At 48.1% G+C, this 13,206-nt stretch overlaps 1 protein-coding gene and 1 non-coding gene across 2 annotated transcripts in view; one reads left to right on the forward strand and one right to left on the reverse strand.

Annotated features, from left to right (window-relative positions):
- Positions 1-13,206, forward strand: part of NEK5 (NIMA related kinase 5) — a 416,861-nt gene that overhangs the window by 161,315 nt on the left and 242,340 nt on the right. The window lies entirely within an intron of this gene.
- Positions 11,706-11,812, reverse strand: LOC147698451 (U6 spliceosomal RNA). Its single transcript, XR_015299484.1, has one exon. It is a non-coding gene; the product is annotated as a U6 spliceosomal RNA (small nuclear RNA).

Below are 13,206 nucleotides of genomic sequence, written 5' to 3' on the forward strand. Positions count from 1 at the left end.
TGGGGCTTCCTCAGAGGTTGGCAGTTATGGCAGTTAATGGCCACCATTTTAGGTACCCTCTAGTTTTTAGTCAGGAAAGTCACCTAGGCCTCAAGAAAAAGGACCATGAGGGCAAAGAGCACTTAACCCCTAGGACAACACCGTAAAAATAATCCAGTGGACACAAAAAGTTAAAAAGGGTATGAGGGGAAAAAAGGGGACAAAAATAAATAATAAATAGGAGGGACTACCCAAAGGCAGACAGGTCTAACAGTCTTCCTGAAATTTGGCCTGGTCAGGCGAGGTGTCATTGGGGAACGTGAAGATAAGCTGCGTGTCGTCCGCATAAGAGATCATTTTGATCTTACGTTCCCTGGCCAAAAGGGCCAGGGGGCGGGCGTACACGTTAAACAGCGTGGGGCTGAGGGCGGAGCCCTGCGGGACCCCGCAGTTGACAGGGAGCCTGCTGGATGAGTAGGGAGGGGCGTGAACCTGGAAGGAGCGGTCCGATAGAAATGAAGCAAACCAGGCGAGTGCCCCGTCTCTGACTCCGATCTCACCAAGACGTTTGAGCAAAGACTCGTGGGAGACCGTGTCAAACGCTGCGCTCAAATCAAGCATTATGAGAGCTGAGGTGTCCCCAGATCTTGTGAGGCCCTCAGTTGTTCCGTGACTGCCAGTAGGGCTGACTCCGTGCTATGATTTGATCGAAAGCCATTTTGCGACTCGTCCAGGATCCCGTTAGTTTCTAGGTGGCTGGTCAGGATGGAGTTCACATGGGCTTCCATCACCTTTGCCAGGTAGGGCAGGAGGGAGATGGGTCTAAAGTTCTCCGGGCGGGAGGGGTCCAAGGTCGGCTTTTTAAGCAGGGGGGATAACTTTGGCATGTGTCCATGACTTGGGGATGGTGGATGACAAAAGAAATCTATTGATCAGTTCCCGTCCCTCAATTAAGATGGGATCCCGTAGAAGTCGAAAGGTATCAGGTTTGACAGGATCATCAGGGGACCCAGACTTCACCTTAGTAGTCAGAAACTCAAGATCTAAATGAGTAATTAGGGGCAGGTTTTGGAAGAGTGGGAGGTAGTCAGGTGAGTAGGTCAATTGACCAGATGTCGGGGTGGGCCTTCTAGCGTCCAATAACGTATAGATTTCTTGAACTTTGTTAATAAAAAACTGGGCCAGTTCTTCAGATTGTGTGTTAGAGGTGATAGTGTTGAGGGTACCCTCAGAGATTTTGGTCATATCTTTTACCAGTGAAAAGATGGTTCTGGAAGGATTATGACTGGTATTAATCAGATTAGTATAGAATGCAGCCTTCGTTTTTTGTATAAGTTTATGATATGCTTTCGTGGCTGCCCTGTAGTTAATTTTTGCTGAGGGGTCATAAGAGCGTCTCCAGGCATGTTCAAGGGTCTTACAGTTCTTTGTTTTAGTTGCTAGCGCTACAGTGTACCATGAGTGAGTCTGTTCACGTTTGGGCGAGACTTTTTTTTAGGAATCTGGTGATCAAGGGAGTTATTAATCCATCCCCTAAATGCAGTGTCTGCTTCCTCCAGATTGCTAGGCCAATCGGGACGGGAAGTATTTAGGCTGGACTCGAGGCTGGGGGCGTCCAGTTTCTGCCATGGGCGCCTCCAGAGGGGGGGAGGGATTCTGGCGACTAGTTGCTATAGTATTAATGCATATGTGTATGAGGAAGTGATCTGACCAGGTGAGGGGAAGGGGATCGTAAGCTCTAATTCCCTCGATGTTAGATAACACAGGGTCAAGTAGGTGACCAGCCAGATGCGATGGGCCCCTGACCAGCTGAAATAGCTGGCAGGCTTCCAAGTCCCCAAGAAAGTTAGCGATGCCATGGGAGTCAAGTTGCTCTAAGTGCAGACTTTGTCTCCCAATATACTGAAATTGGGTGTCTGCAGGGCAAGGGTGGAGACAGTCTGAGGCAGGGCTTCCTGAAAGGTCCTTGCCGGCCTGGGGGGACGGTAGATTAGGAGGCCAATGAGGGTAAAGTGGTCAGATAACTTGATCTTAAATAGTGTGCTCTCGCACTCGGGTAATGTAACAGGGGAGAGAGTACAGAGGAAAGAGGATTTGGCTATAACAGCTAGCCCACCCCCCCTGCCATTAGGTCTATTCTGGGTGCACATAAAGTAGCCCGGTGGGAGAGCCAGGGCTGGAATGGTGGTAGAATCACTGGTGAGCCACGTCTCCTTGAGGAAAAGCAGGTCAGGGGACCTATCCATGAGTAGCTCCAGTATATCCTCCTGATGTTTGACCAAAGACCTGCAGTTCAGACTAAATTCATTTAAGTTCGTAGGCTTGAGTATATCGGGGGAGAACGAGCATCTTCAGTGGTCTGAAACCCACATTTATCGCACCTAATACATACGGTAACTAGGCGCCAGAGATGGTTGCGCAGGGGGTCCGAGTGCGTAGAGCTAGCAGGTCCTCGCCGGAGTAATGGAGCATCTGAGCAGTCCGACAGCCAGGGGGTCTAGCGTCTGGCGTCGGACGGGCGCAGACGGGCTTGCCTTGGGCGCGCTCAAGAAAGAAAGAAAGTAAACTGAAAGTAAACTGGAAAAATAATACTCCGTTTGAATTTAGCAAACTTGTTAGGGATCTTGTGTATTCTGAAATTTAACTTTACTACTGTCTGTTCAATGGAGTCTAAACCTTTTACCTCACCAATCTAAATCGGGGGCATAGCACTGGCTCCTGCAGCCCTTACCACGTAGGGGGGAGCCCTAACCCTTCAAGAAGGCCCCATTTAGCCCAAAGTCAATGAATATATGGGAGACTCAGAGGCCCCTCATTATATTCTGCGGCAGCACCCCATCATTTAGCATTACAGTACTGATCTCAATAGGGGCCTTTTTCTGTTAATGACCCTTCAGCACTCTCAGACCCTTACAGAATTACCTCTTGAATGTTACTTTTCATGCTTCTTCCTTTTTTACAACTGGAAACCACTTACTTTCATCATCCCGTTAATTTACTACAGGTATCAACCCAAAACACATCTTATGCTAGTATTTTTGCCCTTTCCCCTATGTATAGTTCCTTTAAACAGAGATCAACTGCATGGATGGATGAACATGTGAATCTCCCTTCACAACAAACTCTGGCAACCTTATTATCCTCGCTGCCCTTGAAATCATTGATTCGAACACCACACTTAGAATCAATTTGTTTACTCTAGCAGTTTGAATTATACTCTCCACTTCACCTTTCTTGTCTTCACTCTCTTATCCTATCTCACCTTCATTATCCATTAGTGTGACGTTATGTGATATATCCAAATGGCTGCTTCCCTCCTTAAACCAGTCAAATGCATATATTAATGCCAGCTGCACAGCCTTCTTCATCCCTTTGTTGAAACCCTCTGCTGCCGTTGCCCTGGTGGTTCTGTTATGAAATATTACCATTCTACAACATGATCTTCTAAAAACCTCTTCAAAAACATAAGATGGAAGGTGCACACAATTAGAGTCCAAAAGAAAAGAGGTATATTGTATATCTTCTTCTTTATTTAACAATATTCGTCAGATACAGGCACAGCCAACGCGTTTCGTTCCATTTGCCTTGTGGAACTTCGTCAGGGCGAATCAATTCAGTTTGAAGTTGTCAACCTATTCGGACAAAACCGTGTGGATCAAACAGCAACTAGCAATTGTTCTTCAAAGGCATATAACCTTTATAAAGTAAAAGGAGGTGTTCACACTAGGTACGAAAGAGTCAGCCCAACGTTGAGTCCAATGGTTTTCAGAGTATGGCAGAATTCAGGGACTTGATACAGTGATTGTTCAAGGTTGAGCAAACGCTCGCCAGGGAGTCTAGTGATTCCCAGGGGAAATTTCTTATATTCCTTGTGATATCATTCTCCGATAAGAGCATATGGTGAAGCTGTAGAAGACACCGGTCTGTGGTGTAACACGGTAATCGGGTTCAGGAATCTGGCTCGTAGCGGCGTCCGGGACGCCGCTACGAGCCAGATTCCTGAACCCGATTACCGTGTTACACCACAGACCGGTGTCTTCTACAGCTTCACCATATGCTCTTATCGGAGAATGATATCCTTTTACTTTATAAAGGTTATATGCCTTTGAAGAACAATTGCCAGTTGCTGTTTGAATATTGTTAAATAAAGAAGAAGATATACAATATACCTCTTTTCTTTTGGACTCTAATTGTGTGCACCTTCCATCTTATGTTTTTGTATCTTTGATTTATACACCTATTGGTAGCAGGTGTAGGAAGAAGTTTGCACCATCCAGAATTTAGAACAATAGAACTAGTAGTGCTTGACCAGGTCTGCTGCCTTAATCTTTTGGAATTTTGCTGTTAAAAACCTCTTCATTTCATCTGATAACATCTGCACACTTTATCTGTGACCACAACGTTATATTTTCACTCATGATTGAACAAAAAAAACTCCATCTTCCTACCAGTAGTGGCATACTCGCCAAAAACCCCCTCTGGTATTTTTTTTGATCCATAATCCAACACCATAATCTAAAGCAAAGCATGCATTCATAGATAGTCTTTAGAATTAAATCACTATATTGAAAGGCACACATTGACATTTTTTTCTAGCTGTTTGACCAGCATTATGTGAGCTGGACACTTATGAACCTGAGAACTATGCCAGACCACAAGTAAAAATCACATAGTATCGTTTTGATGCTAGGCATCCACATGAGACTCTGGTGAGCCAGCAACATTATTTCCTTCTTAACACTCAACCAATGATCCCATAATAACAAATTCCCCCCCAAACTCAACCCATGCTCCACTTGCTTAAATAAGCCTAATTCACCACCGATGTTTTCCACCATCCTTGTTTGACACATTTTATTATTCCACCCAAAACACTATCTTACAGTTCCTCGATTCTCATTTCTGATCTGTAACAGTCAACCCACACACTAGCACATCTGCCAAAACTGCCACCACGTCCTCTGTCTCAACTTCATCCCTCTTTTTAACTCCTCCTTGGCCGAACATCTGCCAAGCATTCTGCCACCATATTGTTGCAGCCAGGATAAATCAAGTGTTCCTTACTGCTCACATTCTAGGTACTGATATGAATATTGTGTGAATTGTAATGGTTCAATTGTGTTGTGCACTTTGACTTCCACCAGTATACATCCCACAAATGAGGTCAGTGCATTGTAATCCATACACAACAGAGCTCACACAGAATTGTGTGTTCCCACAGGCACCCTGATTTTCAAATTAGTCAAAAAAAGTATTTCCAAAATGAAGTTGATCAAAATGTTTTGTTACTTCTCTGGGTTAAGACTTTTAACCAGTGCATTAAGACATACATATATCATTACTTTGCCAGGGTGTTCATATCAAATCATATAATCTAAAAAAACAGATATAAAGAGTTTCCTGTAGACAGTTTCCTTAGAGCGTGTAATACATAAGATTAAATTGACCCTAATTGTTGCGACTAGGTATTTAATTTTGTGATGTGCAACATTAATGCTATACATGAACTGGTAAATTTCCTCTACCCATGCCAGTACCACACTAGCGGTTTGTGATCCATCAGTAATTTAAATTCCATGCCCCAAACGTAGTGGTGGAAATGTTGTACCTTCCACGTGACTGCCAATAACTTCCTTTCAACATCAGAGCATCTCATTTCAGAAGGGGTTAGTAACCTGGACACAAAATCCATATTCCACATTCTTTTCCCACGTTGTTGTGATAGAAACTACCACACATCATAACTGATGGCATCCACCACACGTTACTTCTCACATTAAATGATTCTAATGTGTTTGATTTACAGTATCACTTGTTACCTCTTCAAAAAGAAGCTGAACTCTTTGCACATCATCTGTCCAGATGTACTCAACCTATTTCTTATGAAGTTTCCTTAGAGCATACATGTGATCTGCAAATGGTGTAACTAATGTTGCGTTTTCGACACACATTCTATAGGAAGGTAACAAATGCTCCTTGATGCTTTCTGTTAGTGCCCTTAAAGGGACCTAACCTTATCATTGGAGATACAGTAACACAAGTAGTCTGTCTTATATAACTTGCAGTTTTCAAATGTTGACATTAAACGATTTTATTAAAATCTTTACCACACTTCTGCTGAAGCTTCTGTGTGTGATTTTTCTTCTTTCATAAAAAAAAGTTTATTATCCCGAAAACAACAGATGCTTTGAAATCTCTTGTCTTGGATCTTTGAATAACTGAGGAATTTGGTATCAGTCCAGTCATTAGCCTTCCTGATGTATGAATCAGGGAAAGACAAATAGGTGGGCCTTACCTAGGGGTAGTCCAACCTCCATTTTATTTATTGATTTATTTATAAAGTTTTATATAGCGCAGACTAGATCCAGAAGGATATCAGAACGCTTGCAGTTGTAGGGAAGGTAACAATCAGAACTTGAGTCAAACATGGGTAGTAAAATAAACATAAGATCAATAGTTCACACATAACAAATCAAATATAGTCTAGAGAGAACAAGGGGGCTATATGAAGTAGCGTGGTGATATAGGGTATTAAGTGAATAATCAGGCATGAATAGTAGTCAACAATATAGTAAAATCTAAATATGAGTTATATGGGGCTTATACTAAGCATTGAATCAAGAGGTAAGCAGCCGATAAACATTTACAATCATAGGTACACGCGTGCTGGGGAAGAAAAATCATATACAAGGGTGAATCATACCTCCATCCTCCCTCACTTTAGTGTCTGGTCTTCTCCAATTAGCTCCTGGAATGCAGGAAAACATTTCCACTGTCTGGTGAAGCTGTATCCCCTTATCCATGTTTTGCCATGAAAATTAGGACTGTCCATAATATGTCCCACGGGTCCCAGCAATCAGACTCTCACCACAACATAGAGTCTTGTTACCATCTACAGATAACATACACAATTCGACGTGCACATAGGATGTCTGTGCAGGGGTCTGGTTGTGCTCTGGATCTGTATAAATATACGAGTCTAGAGATAACTGCAATGGGCCTCATAAATAGTTAACAGTTGCCAAGGCAGCAGTGTGGGAGAAAGGGTAAGCGCTCATATACCCATATGTTTGAACCATAATTAGCAGCTCGTGACTTTTGCGGCACAGGTCAACTTAAGAGCTAAAATTAAAAACTGAAAACCTATAAGGAGGCTGCTTTATTAGCTGTGCAAAGGACACATGCTTCTATTGGTTGTGTACCGGAAGATTGTATGCTTTTTGAACACCTGTTTTTTTACCTCAGCTAGACTCTGCTGTAAAGACCTCTATACTTACATGATCCTGAATGCACTGTTAAGTGGAGGTGTCACCCCCATGCAGCACCTTTTAACATGTGCCTGGCCTAGTACACAATGGGGGGAAATAGCCATTACATCGCTTGAACGCGGTCGTTACATCGCAGTACATTACAGCACCAGTCGTTACATCGACTTGCTGTAGGGGACGCGCTTACCTAAGGAATAGTATAATTTACCATTTCATCACCTTCCCTACTGTTGCGCACACTGGATTTGTAATAGTAAATTATACTATTCCTAAGCGCAGCGCGCCTCCTACAGCAAGTGGATGTAACGACTTGCGTTGCAATGTACTGCGATGTAACATCACGGTTGTTGTAACGACCACGTTGTGATCGTATGCATTGTAAGCGCATGCTATGTAAGGTGCTATATTCCACAACGGAGCACTAAGCTGTCATTGCAAAATGTGAATTATTAACACTAATTGACAGCGTGTCTAACTGGCCCACCTTTGTCTGGTGATACGCCTACTTGTTTTATGAAAGCTTTGTAAGCATTTGTGACATGTTGCCCTGTAGCCTAAAAATTACTCCATGTGAACCTGTGCCAGTCACAATGATATGGAGGCTACCAACCATAGCTGAGCTGTTCATAAAATACACTTCAATTGTTTCCCTAGTTTTGAAAGATGGCAGCTATAGACTTATATTAATGGAATACAACACTTAGAAGTGACAGTAGAATCTGAATATCTTAATTTACAGTATCATTCCTAGAGTTTAAACAATGTTCTTGCAAGGAGGCACATATTGCCCTAGTTCCTTCTTTCATCTTGTAGTTCTTCTCCACTTACTGGCACCAAAGTCTGAGGTGTGTGGGAGGGGCGACCTGGCTGATGCTATGATTACGTATGGTAATCCCCATTACTCTTAGTCCTACTCGGCCTCGACCCAGTCATCACACATGAGGTATTCCACACGACAGGAAACAAAACAGGAAACGCTTTTAGACTCCACCCACCCTCCTGTCAGGTGCTATAACACACCTCACCACTAGAAGCAAATCCTGATGTACCAAGCACCAAAGGCCTGGAAAGGGAGGGCGGGCGGGTTGTATGACTGGGTCGAGGACGAGTAGGACTAAGAGTAATGGGGATTACCATACGTAATCATAGCATTACCTCTACGTCCCTCGTCCTCGACCCAGTCATCACACATGAGGCATACCAAAGCAATGCCCAAAACAGGCCTTTGGCAACCACACAACAAAACACAGACCAGACACAAAGGAGTGCAGCAAGATAAAGTTGCAAGAAACAAACAAAATCAGAGCGGAGGGAAAAACCCCCACAGCCAGCAACACCCCAGGACCAAAAACCGGTCCGGCCAGAAAAGGCACAACCCAACCAGCAGTGCCGCACAAACGTGGACTCGGAGGCCCAGGACCCAGCCCGGCAAAACCACCAAGAGACACACCCAGGTAAGCAGTCCAGGAGGCAGACACGCCCCGAGCGGAATGCGCCAGGACACCCGCCGGACAGGGCAAACCAGCACCAAGATAGGTAAGAGTAAAGACTGCCATAAACCAGCGACCCAAAGAGAGCCTGGAAGCAGCCGTAGCCAAACCAGCCAAGCCAAAGGACACGGAGAGAGAGTCAGAAGAGCGAAACACTCCAGAACGAGCCACAGAAATGGACAAGGCACGTGCGAGGCCAAAAGAAAGAACAGAAAAGCCACCAGGCCAGAAATTCAAGGTCCACAGACCCCAAAGGGTCAAAAGGGGAAGACTGCAAAACCCCCAAGACCAAGGAGATACCCCAAGGGGGCACCAAAGAGCGACCAGAAGGAGAAGAGAGAAACTCCGAAAAAGTCGAGAAAACCAACAAACCATCAGAAGGAAGAAAGGAATCCGGGACCCGGAAGGCACGGATAGCAGCCGAAAGGCCCAGCAAGGGAACCAGAGGAGGAACACCACCTCCAGAAAGAAGACCAGCGCTCCGAATAGGAAGACAAGGCAGACTACCAACAAGAAGCCTTCAGCACCGAAATCAAGTGGTCGGGCAGACCACGGGCCCCAAGAGACACCCGTACAACCCCCAAACCGCCAATTCAATTCAATTCAATTAATTTATATAGCGCGCTACATACCCAGAGGGTCTCAAGGCGCTTGGGGAAGGGTGGGGAATTATTTGTCGAATATCCAGGTTTTAAGTTGCTTTCTGAATGCTAGGTGGTTTTGAGTGAGGCGAAGGTGAATGGGAAGTGAGTTCCAGGTTTTAGCCGCCAGGTAGGAGAAGGATCTTCCTCCCATGGTGGTTTTGTTGATGCGAGGTACAGCAGCCAGGGCTTGGTTGGAGGAGCTTAGCTGGCGGGAGGGGGTGTAGAAGGAAAGTCGTGTGTTGAGGCATTCGGGTCCAAGTTCGTAAAGTGCTTTGTGTGCGTGGGTTAGGAGGCGGAATGTTATCCTCTTATTGACGGGGAGCCAGTGGAGGTTTTTCAGGTGATCAGAAATGTGGTCATTACGCGGGATGTCTAGTATGAGTCTGGCTGAAGCGTTCTGGATGTGTTGGAGTTTTTTCTGAAGTTTTGCGGTGTTACCGGCGTATAGGGTGTTTCCGTAGTCCAGTCGGCTTGTAACCAGTGCGTGGGTGACCGTTTTTCTGGTTTCGGTGGGGATCCAGCTAAATGTTTTTTTGAGCATGCGAAGAATGTTGAAGCAAGAAGATGAAACGGCGTTGACTTGTCTGGTCATCGAGAGTGAGGAGTCCAGAAAGAGGGACGGAGACCTCAGAGGAGAGGGGAGGAGGCCCCATCGCCAGGCCCCGCAGCAGAGGAAACCAGGACCTCCTCTGCCAGCGAGGCAGCACCGCCACCACCTGAGCCCCCTCCCGCGGAACCGACATCAGAAATGCAGGAAACAAAGGAAAGGGAGGAAAGGCATAGAGAAGCCAAGGGGGCCAAAGGTGGCATCCACCCCCCCCCCCCCAGTGCACACCTCTGGAGACCCGGAGCAGAACAGGGGCACCAGGGCAACGGACCCCGAGGCAAACAAGACCAGAGCCGGAGTCCCGAACCTCAGGCAAAGCATCCGAAAGGTCCCGGGAGCCAAACACAGGGACAGAGATGAGGGAAACCACCGACTCAGGGAGTCCGTCACCACATTGACCACACCCCCAATGTGTGGAGCAGACAGGGCCAGAAGATGAAGCTCCGCCCAAGCCGAGATGGAACAGGCCACCAGATTCAGGGATGAACCGCGGGGCCCCCCCGGAGATATAGAGATGCCACAGTCACTGTGTAGTCCGATCGCACCAGGACATGGCAACCCTACAGACGAAGACAAAAATAACGAAGCCCCCTCTCCACTGCAAACAACTCCCTCCAGAAGGATGACCCGCGAGACTCCGACGGGAGCCAACGCGCCAGCACCACCCAACGGGCCAGAGTCGCGCCCCAGCCCGAGGTGCAGGTATCCGTGGTCACAACCAGAGGAGGAGGGAGACGAAACAACATCCCCACGGAAAGGCGGGAGGGGTCCAGCCACCACCGGAGAGCAGACACAACATCCAGAGACATAGGAACAGGAACCGCAAAGTCCAGGACAGGAAAGGGGACCCACCGCTGCACATGCCACAGTAGAGGCCGCAGATGAACCCCGGCCCATTAAAAATCATCAGATCCGTGGAAGTATGAGCCCAAGACCCGCCGAGGCGTGGAAATGAACCCCGGTCCCAGGCTAGACCTCCGCATCAGGGTCCGACGCTCCAACCATCGAGCCGCACTTCTCCACTGAAAAACAGAAGCAGCCAAGTGGCCACGAACCTCCAGCCACTGAAAGATGGGAGCCGAGGCTCGTGACAACAAGCATCTCAGCAAGGACTGGAGGCGACGAATCCGGGCGTCCGGCAGGAACACCCCGCCCAACACAGAACCGAACACTGCACCGATGAAGGTCCTCCGGGTCGCAGGCTCCAGGCGACATAGGGCAAGTGGATCAAAAACCCGTGGTCCCTGAGCACAGACACGGACAAGAGAAGGTGGTGAGACACAACCTCCAGGGACGGAGCCTGAACCATCCAGACACCCATATACGGGAACACAGACACCCCCAGGACATGTAGACGGGCCAGCAAGGGAGCCACCACCATGGCGAACACCCGGGGGGCGGACAGAAGACCAAAGGGGAGGATGCAGAATGGCCAGCGCTGACCCTCCAGGCAGAATCGCAGGAAACGCCGAACCGACACAGCCACCGGGACGTGCAGACACGCATCGTGGAGGACGAGCGTGGAGAACACCCAACCCGACTGGAGCAACGGAAGAACCATCTGGAGGGCCTCCATCAAGAACTGGATCATCCGTACGAACAAGTCCAGACCCCGTGCAACAAGGCCAGGTGGCGGGAACAGCAAAAACGACCCAAAGGGCGGCCCAGCCAGGAACGCTGCGGACCAGACCCGGCACCCCTCTGGGACCATGTGTACTCTATTATGGAACGCTTCACGAATTAGCGCGTCATCCTTGCGCAGGGGCCAAGCAAATCTTCTCTGTACCGTTCCAATTTTTGTACAAGTGCCGCCGAAGCGAGCACCGCAGAATTTCCTCCAGCGAGACACCAAACAGACGGGCACCAGAGAAAGGCAGCCGCAAAGCCAAGGAACGCGGGGCCGCGTCCAACATCCAATCCCGTAGTAATAGGACATGGTGGGCAGCAACAGAGGAACCACAGGACACAGCAGGACACAGCAGGAGCCCACTACACAGGAACAAAGGAGATGGCCGACAGAAATACCACCAGGCGCTCCATAGACTCCAGCGACTCCGAACAACGGCACCCATCTGCATGGACGAAAACAGGGACTCGAAATCGGCCAGCAAAGACTGGGCAACATACTCCCTACAAATGCCAGAATGAATAGTCAGAGGAGAAGCGGCAGAAGACATCCACAGGGCAGAAACTACCCACTCGTCCACACCGCCCCACAGAATGTGACCAGCAGCCATGGAAGGACGACCCACAAGACTGGCCACCACAGAGTCCACAGGAACGGAAATAGGCAAAGCGTCTCCCAAATCCCATAACGGAGAAAGCAAGGACACAAACCAGGACATGGAGAAAGATCCGGGTCCTTCCACACCAGCAACAGAACCAAGGACACAAAAGAGGCACCGGCAGAGAAGAGGCAACAGGCCACCAGAGCTAGAGAACATCCAGAGAAGTGATGGGCACAGAATCCTCAGGAAACCCCACGGCAATCCAAACATGGGAAAGGAAGACAGGCAAGAGCCCCCTGGAAATGGACATGCCCTGCAGCGCAACCGCAGGAAGCGAAGACCCACCAGAAGTAACAGAGGAAGAAAATCCGAAAAAAAGGCAGAAACCCCAACAGTTTCCAAAAGGGCGACAAGAAGCCGGTCCCAGTACATGAAATGAAATGAAATCCAGTATGAGCAATAGGCGTCAAGGCGCAGGTGGGCGTCAGGAAGAGGAAGCAAGCTATAGCCCAGAGTCACATGGCGCTGGAGTAACCCGCGGCCAGCGCCGGGGATCGAACCATGAGCCTCGAGGGCCGGAGTCAGGCGCCCAGGCCACTGCGCCACACCCCTCCCTCAAGCAATAGACGAGCCCCAACAACAGAAAGACTCCAGAAGAAGGCGCCCAATCCGGGCATCAGCACACCTCCAGGCACGCACCACAGGAGAGGGGAGAGGCCCCACCGGAAAAAAGGGGATATGCAGGTACAGGAGAGAAACACCTGACGGAGAATGCACACGACCAGCGCTCCAAGCGGAACCAAAAGAAGAATAGTGGCCAAACATCCGGCGTGCAACTACCCTAGTAAAAACATTAGAGGGCAGGACGTAGCACAGTGAACAAAGTTCAAATTCACTCACTCCAGTAAAAAAGGCACCAGCAAGGGACAATGCGGATGTGGGGCAGGCGAGCCGCGAACCGTGAATCCCAGCACCAAAGTCAGCAGCGCT

This window comes from Lissotriton vulgaris, chromosome 8 (genome assembly GCF_964263255.1).
Source record: "Lissotriton vulgaris chromosome 8, aLisVul1.2, whole genome shotgun sequence".
Taxonomy (NCBI): domain Eukaryota; kingdom Metazoa; phylum Chordata; class Amphibia; order Caudata; family Salamandridae; genus Lissotriton; species Lissotriton vulgaris.